Consider the following 9,034-nt stretch of genomic DNA (forward strand, 5'->3'; position numbering starts at 1 on the left):
AAAAAAAAATCCATCCTGAGTCCAATCCAACCTAAAATCACCATGACTTTGACAACTATAAATTGCAGGTGAATGTAAGTATGTGGTGTTAGTGACTCAAATGCTTTGAGCAATGTTTCTGGTTGTTATATGATTTTCTGAGCTCTTAATAAAGTGCTGAAAAATGAAACGCCAAAATTGACATGCTAATTGTGTTTTTTTCCCTACCTAAATCTCAGAGGAGCATACAAGAGTAAATGGAACATAGGATGGTTCTTTGCTGTGACAACTAACTCCTCCTCATCTGTGAAAGGGTGATGGAAGTATCTGCCTTGTAAAGTCATTGTAAAGATCAAATGAGTTTATTTTAATAAAGTGCCTGGAACAGAGCCTGACATACAATAAGCACAAAATGTGTGCCTCCTAGTAAGTGTTTTTATGACCCTAACTCCACCTATACCTCAATCATCTTAGCAAATTAAAACAAACCCCATTGTATCCAAACAACCCTTAGGAGTATGACACTGCTCCTAAGAGCCATGATTTTTTTTTTAAGATTTACTTATTTATACTTACAGGCCAGAGGTGTGGGGCATGAGAGGACTCACCAGAAACAGAGTGGGGAGTAGAACAGGCAGATCTACTGAAATCTACTGGGTAGCTCCTTGGCTGGAGATGGATCTCAGGCAGTAAAGGTGATAGTAATGAGACTTAAGCCTAGACTATAGGTGAGGCTGTAGAGGAACTCTTAAAATATGAGTCCAGGGCCCTCCCTGTGGCACAGCGGGTTAAAGCACAGCACTAAGAAGCTAAAGCCGCTTCCATGAGAGTTCGATCCCTGCCTGCCCTGGAGGTGACCACATGGCCCAGCAGACCTCTCCTGACCCGCCCACTGCTCCCCCCAGCAGTGTACTTCGTCAGTTGGCCTGTTCTGCTCCCCACTCTGTCTCTGGTGAATCCTCTCATTGCCCCTGCACCTCTGGTCTGTACCCCAATTCTGTGTGCATAAATAATCTTTAAAAAAAAAATGAGTCCTTAGCAAGAGCATTAAGGAGTGAGGGCGGGAGGGGGGATAATAATAATGAACAACTATAGACCAGAGACATTTACCAGGTGGAGTGGGGAATGGGATCAAAAATGGTGGGGGGGAAACACACGGGACTATGGCGATTTGGTGATGGGAAGCCCACGGGGATTACAACTGAGATGGAAAAATGATGTGAAAATGAACAATTATAGTAAAATAAAAAATAATAAAATGAGTTTGTGTCTTTGGGTTTGGCTGGAATATAGAAAGCCTTCGGAGAACTCAGGCAGGGCAGACCATATCATTTGTGGGGCCCATAGCAAAATAAAAACATGGGGCTTTTGTGCAAAGTTCAGGAAAAAAGTGCTGTGACAGATACTAGATTATAAAGACTTTGCCAGCAATACCTTATTACTTAAACCTTATTACTCAGTGGTACATGAGAAACAACATCAACTCACAAATGGAAAAAAAGTATTTTTGGTGACTTATTTTATATAATTCAACAAATAATGGTACTTTATTGCTATATTGATCGATCATAAGACTTTTCTGGCTTGTTATTCTGAAAATTCATTTATTAGCTTATCAAAACTTACAATTTTAGCAACTTTTTTTCAGTCAGAATAATCAAGAATGCTGTTAGCTGTGTGGGCAAACACAAGATCACAAATCATTTTCAACATTTTTTCCTTTGAGAAGGAGTTTTCTGCTGATGCAACTGCTCTGGGAGCTATTAAGAATGTTTTATGGACTATGATGACATTGGAGTAATTTGTGATAAATTATTTCAAAATATAAATTTGAGTTCATTTGGAGCTGGTGATTCTCATATAAGAATTTGTCTAAGCTGATTTAATTCTTTACACAAATGAGTTTCATGCAAGTCTGAATTTTATTTTTATTTATTTATTTGATTTGATTTTAAATGCAAGTTTATATAGTGACCTTTTAATGCTTCCTCTGACATTTCCTAAAGCTTGTGGAGGTCATACAACAACTAAAAGTGACTCTTCTTTTGTATATAATTTAAAATACTTGGGCCTCCCTGGTGGTTAAAGTTTCAGTGCTATCAAACCACCACTAGCCAGCCAGCATGGCATGAGTTCGATCACTGGCCAGGGAACTGACCCACATGGCACAGCAGACCAGCAGACCTTTCCTGTCTCAGTCACTGCTCCCCTCAGCAGTGCATTTCAGTAGATCTGCCTGTTCTGCTCCCCATTCTGTCTCTGGGAAATCCTCTCACCCCCTGCACCCCAGTCCTTGTATGCATAAATAAATAAATCTTTTAAAAATATATGTATTTATGCATTCCTTCATTGTATCTTTAATTACAAGAAAAAAATTTTGAAATGGGTGTTGCTTTTTAAAAATTGGTTTATCTAGGGGCCTCCCTGGTGGCCCAAGGGGTTAAGTCATACACAATCAAGCTATCCACAGCCACTGCAGCACAAGTTCAGTCCTGGGCCAAGGGGGTGACTTAGACAGTGCAGCAGTCCTCTCCTCTCCTGTCTCACCTGCTGCCCCCCTCAGCAGTGTATTTCAGTAGATCTGCCTGTTCTGCTCCTCACTCTGTCTCTGGTGAATCCTCTCAACCTTGCCCCCCACACCTCTGGCCTGCACCCAGCTTTTGTATGCATAAATAAATAAATCTTTTTTAAAAAATTGGTTTATCTGAACACAAGCCTTTTGCAGCAACATGGATGGAGCTAGAAGGGATCATGCTTAGTGAAATAAGCCAGAAAGAAAAGGAAAAATACAGGATGGTTTCACTCATAGCAGAAGCATAAAGGGCCAGGGGTGGGTGGGGGGGAATAATGAGCAACTATCTACCAGAGACATTTTATAGGGGTGGAGTGGGAAATGGGATCAAAAGCGGTGGGGGGTATGGTGGGAGGTGCACTGGACTATGGTGGGCACACGGGTGATTTGGTGACAGGAAGCCCATCGGGGTTACAACTGAGATGGAAAAAGGCACAGAATGATGTAAAAATAAACTATTACATTAAAAAGTAAATAAATAAATTTGTTTATCTGAAAGTTCTTATGAAAATCTCCTTTGAATACAACAAAATTTAAATCTACTTTCTTCTATGCCTGTGTATATTAGCTTTGCAACCATATAGTAGTTTTCACAATGGAAGAAAACCTTTTGAAAAGTAGTTTTCAAGAAGGTCTAAACTCCTGGACAAGTCTAATAACCCCGTGGTATGGCCTATTGCAAAGTCTATATATGCTCTTATTTTTTTTTTAAAGATTTATTTATTATTTGCATAGAGAACTGGGGTACAGGCCAGAGGCTCAGGGGCGGCGAGAGGCTTCACCAGAGACAGAGCCGGGAGCAGAACAGGCAGATCGACAAAGTACGCTGCTGAGGGGAGCAGCGGGCGGGTCAGGAGAGGTCTGCCACGCCATGTGGTCACCTCCGGGGCAGGCGGGAATCGAACTCATGCGGAAGCGGCTTCAGATTCTCAGTGCTGTGCTTTAACCCGCTGCGCCACCAGGGAGGGCCTATGCTCTTATTTTTAATAACAAAATAATAGACTGCCTGCAGGCGTGCAATTCCCATCTGGGCGCTCAGGCTCCAGAGTGTATATTTGTACGGATGCTACAAGGACACAGAGGGCCTTCCACTAGGGAGCCCAGGGCTGCCTTCTTCTAGAGCCCTTCCCTCCCCTTGCTGCCACCAACTGGGCTGGGATCTGGCCCGGCCACCATGAGGCCCCGTGCAGCTCGCCAGGCATGCTTGTGCATGCAGCACCATGAAGCCGAGCGCTCCGTGTTCCTGAGGCCTGCCCTGCCGGGTGCAGATGGCCTGTCTTCTGCAGCTTCCTTTAATCCACTGGATCTCACGTACAAAGCACGTACTTACCCACTTCAAAGCTAAAATTATTAAGAGCTCAAAGATGAGGACAAAAGAAGAGCATTAAACCAAGACCTGGTCCTTCTGAGCACAGAGCCCTACACAACATCATGGGGGTGGGGGCGGGAGGTGGGGAGCACCACAGGAAGCCTGCCCCATGCTGGGCACAACAGGCTGTGCTTATGATGGGGTTTCATGAGAGCAGGAGGGCAGATGGGAAGAGAAGCTAGAGTCTCTGGGGCGAACCTGGTGTTGATTTTAGAGTCAACATAGGTGTCCCCTGCACAGTTCCCAAGGGCCAGGCTACTCTGCGTACTGATGGGGACAGAGTCCAGGGCAAAGGATCGGCACAGGGACTGCTGGGGCCCACAGCTATTAGGGAGTCATCCCCCAGCATTAGGCTCCTTCGCGCCAGACCTCCCTGCACTTTCTCTTATTTACTGCTCCCACTTTTCCTCTCCTCTTCTCTGTCCTTCCCTTCTTTGCAAATCTGTGTAGGGGCAGGTCCAAATTTTCCCTGGTGGTAAGAAATACTTCCAGAGAAAAATGAATTTCAGGGGAGTGAGAAAAGGGAAAACCTTTCTCCCAAAGGCCAAAAACACAGGGGCAAAAGATGACAAATGGAAACTGGCCTCAAATAGCAGACTTTGACGCCTTCAATGACACTTAAGGAGATGTGCCTATACTTTCTGAAGTAGCCTCCTGAGAACAAGCTTCCTTCTAGTTAGAGGGGGAGGCACAGTGACAGCACAGGGAATTTTCTTGGCTAATGGAACACTGGGCCCCAGACCCCACGGTCAGTGAGGACTCTGGGGCTGCGGCTGCTCATAAATGACAGGTGTGCCCGAGTCTCGGCACAGGAGCACGTCCGCATTCACAACAACCCCAGGAGGCGAAGCGAAACTTTAACTGGCTTAAGCAATAGGACATAGGCTCAGAAAAGTCAAGTGAGTAGCTCAAAGTCACCCAGCCAGCAAATGTCAGAGCAGTATGCAAAACCGCCTCCTGACTCCAAACACAGTGTTCCCTTCCGTGCCATGAGGTGACGGCTGTTGGTCCCCAAGCTGCCCTAATGCAGAGCACAGCAGTCAGCTATGCGTGTCCTTCATCACATCTTTCAGGCCTCCTGGTCTTTCATCCTTTTCCAAGTTGCCCTGATTCAGCAACTTGGTGCTTTGGGGTACACGTCTGAGGAGAGATATGTCTTCTGACTGGCAGCCCTGGGTTCTCCGATCACCTCAAAACAGCAGCTAGACCTGAGCAGCTGGTTTTTATGCACAGACATGTTTTATAGATACAGCGCCTGTGTTTTTTCTCCCATTTCTCAGAATCTGACTTCCTTGCAAAGTCTAGGCAAACAGCTGTTCCCATCCATGAGCAGAGAGGCAACTGTAAAGCCAGAGAGGGAGGACTATCCATTGAGTACCATGTGGTGAGGCGTCAAGAGGTATTTGCAGGAACATTCATTCTGTGGCTGTTCTCTCTGACATGACTCACTTCCATTCCAATCTCTTGGGTCCCTCAGGACCCCTAGTTATCCCGATTATGGACCTGTCCTTGACCTCTCTGTTGGTACGTGTCCACCATCTTTGTCTAACAGTTCCTTAAACTATCCAAATCCCAGTTCCTGCCTGCTGCCTGCCCAGCTCCCTGAATGCTGGCGAGTCACAGGCAGCATCTGCTCCTGTGGCATAATCCAGCCTTTGGAAGTCTTCCTTTCCCCAAGTCTCTGGACTGGCACCACTCCCAGCTCCAGTCAGCAAAGACTTGTCACATTTATGTGGCATTTCCAGCAATGGCTATGCATGGTCTAGGGAGCAGCTTTGATCTCCATGGGCTGAGTATGGAGGGAAGAGACACGGAGATGAGAAGAAAGGAAGGCTTGCCCCCACTTGCTCAGGCTCCAGGCCTGCCTCCGGGGAACCTGAAGGCTCTGCAGCCCTCAGCAGTGCATAGATATGACATACACACTCAAAGTTCAACTTTGATACTACCCTCAGGCAGAAATAGTCTTCTGTCCTAATAAGTTTACTGTGGAATTTATAGTTAAGAGAGGAGACTAGGAATGCAACATTTTATCTCTTAGGGATAAGGGGTATCAGTAAATACACCTTTTCCTCTAGTTACAGTATATTTAAATATCTTGTGATCGGCCCTCCCTGGTGGCACAAGGAGTTAAAAAGCACTATGAGGCCACCTGCAGCCACTGCAGCACAAGTTTCAGTAGATCTGCCTGTTCTGCTCCCCACTCAGTTTCTGGTGAATCCTCTCACCCCTGCCCCTCTGGCCTGTACCCCAGTTCATAAGTTAAAAAAAAAAAAAGAAAGAAATCTTGTGCTCATATTAACAATGGCACTCTTTCGACACTGCTGCTCTCGGGGTTCCCCAGCTTCATAGATGATACTGAACTATTGCTCTGTAATGTGCCTCAGAGGAAAACAGGACTTTGATGACAAGTGATGACATAGATGTTCAAAAACAAAAGGCAACTTGACAGCAATTTTGCAGAAAAAGCACTTAATTAGCAATCCAATGACTTCCAATTCCCAAGAAGCAATTTAACTCAGACAACCAAGATACCCACACTGTCCCTGGCCTCAGCATCTTGCCACAGGTCCCACAGGCCCCATCCCAGTCCCAGCCTTCAAGAGCCCTCCTGCCCTTTCTCCAGTGGCCCATCTATCGCATTTTTGGAAGCAGGGAGTAAAGCACCCTTGGATCTTGCATTTTTTACACACACAGACCACCTCATGTTCAGCCCTCTACTGCTAGCCTCCAAATAGCCTCTCCAGAGCCTCAAGTTCCCAGACCCTCAGAAAACTCGACCTCTACTCCACCCCAGCTCTTGTCAAAATGTCTCTTTCAGGACCTATGAGTTTCAGAAAGAGTAGTCTAAAATCCAACACCTGCCCTCTCTGGTGGCACAACAGCTTAGGATGCAGCACTGCAAGCTACTCGCAGCCACTTCATTGTGAGTTCGAACCCTGCCCCAGAGATGACCACATGGCACAGCAGACCTCTCCTATCTCACCCACTGTTCCCCTCAGCAGTGTACTTCAGTCAGTTCTGCTCCCCACTCTGTCTCTGGTGAAGCCTCTCACTGCCCCTGCACCATACCAGTTCTGTATGAATAAATAAATAAATTTTAAAAAAAGGTAGGAAGATTTAGAACAAAACAAGCCTTTAAAAGAAGTCCAACACTCACAAAGATATGCAAAGAACTGATAAAACTCAACAAAAATAAACAACCCCCTCAAAAAATGGGCAGAAGAGCTAAAAAGACACTTCTCTAAAGAGGAAATGCAGATGGCCAACAAGCATATGAAAAAATGTTCAACATCACTTGTAATAAGGGAAATGCAAATTAAAACCACAATGAGACACCACCTCACCCCAGTGAGAATGGCACATCTTAAAACAACGAACAACAACAAATGTTGGTGAGGATGTAGAGAAAAAGGAACTCTCCTGCACTGCAGATGGGAATGCAAACTAGTACAACCACCATGGAAAACTGTTTGGCAGTTTCTCAAACTGCTTAACATGGAGCTTCCATAGGACCCAGCAATCCCACTCCTAGGTATCTATGCAAAAGACACAAAAAACACTGATTCAAAAAGACACCTGCACCCCCATGTTTATTGCTGCCTTATTTATAATTGGAAAGACATGGAAACAGCCCAAATGCCCAAAAGTGGATGACTGGGTTAAAAAGATGTGGTACATATACACAGTGGAATATTACTCAGCAACAAAAAAACACATGCTTTTTGCAGCAATATGGATGGAGCTAGAGAAGATGATGCTTAGTGACATAAGCCAGAAAGAAAAGGAAAAATACCAGATGGTTTCACTCATAGCAGGAGTATAATGGATCAGGTGAGAAAATACTAACAATAATGAACAGCAATATACCAGAGACATTTTATGGGGGTGGAATGGGGAGTGGGATCAAAAAAGTGGGGGAGGGAAATGCACTGGACTGTGTGATGGCACAGGGTGATTTAGTGATGGGAAGCCCACGGGGATTGCAACTGAGATGGAAAAATGCACAAATGATGTAAAAATAAACTATTATATATAAAATTTAAAAAATAAACAAGGATGTTTATGACATAAGAATTTTTAAATTAAAAAAAAATCGAACACCATGGTCATTTTCTGCAGAAAACTTCTAAAGAAATCTTTATCAGAAGATCTCTACAAAGACCTTAACTCTTCTGAACTTTCATCACACTTCTAAGTCTTCAGATATTTTGCTAGGCCATTGCTTCAGTGACTCTTCTAACAAAAACCTAACTCCTGAGGCTTAGACACATTCAATATGGCTGCCGAAGCTCCGGCCATCACATCTACATTCAGGCAGTGAGAAGAAGGGCCAGGAGAAAAGGGAGTGTTTTCCTGGAAACCACACACAAGTATTTCAATTATCTCTCACTGTCCACTCCTATTTATAAGGAATGCTGAAACCTGTTTCATTGTAGCATTACTTTCCCTAAAACAATCAGTCAGGGTTCTGTATTAAGCTGATAAGGATGAATACTGGGAAGGCAATTAGTAATTTCTGCCCTTCTGTTTTTATTCTTTATCTTTCTTATCACTTTTGGGCTACATGTGTTTTGGTAGTGAGAATTCCTTGGACTTCTCAAGCCAAAGATCCCTGACAGTGAAGTGTCACAGGAGGGCCTGCTCAGACCCAGACCTGTCTTAGGGAAGTCACGTTTCCAGGCTGGTTTATAAATACAACTTAAATGCACCAAATATAAGCTTAATCAGTAAGGAAACCGTATATTTTATGCTCTGAACAGTCCAAACAACGCAAGTACAAACTGATTCCTTATGTAGTTCCAAGAGCCTACTCTTTACTATTATTTATGTAAAAGAATAATCTTTTAATATTCATGTACAACATTTAATATGTCCAGAGTGAGAAGTCAGTTTCCAGTTTCCCACCACCAGTTCTGAGTCAATTGCTGGGATTTTCCTGTGTATCCTTGCAGAGATGGCTCCTAACTGAGAAGTCACCAGAAGTTAGTAGTGGCTGCCTCTGGGTAATGGGGTTAAAAGTGACACCTTTTCGATGTGGTACATATATACAATGGAATATTACTCAGCAACCAAAAAAGAGAAACACATGTCTTTTGCAGCAACTTGGATGGAGC

This window comes from Condylura cristata, unplaced genomic scaffold (assembly GCF_000260355.1).
Source record: "Condylura cristata isolate star-nosed mole 26May11 unplaced genomic scaffold, ConCri1.0 scaffold00013, whole genome shotgun sequence".
In the NCBI taxonomy this organism is placed as follows: Eukaryota; Metazoa; Chordata; class Mammalia; order Eulipotyphla; family Talpidae; genus Condylura; species Condylura cristata.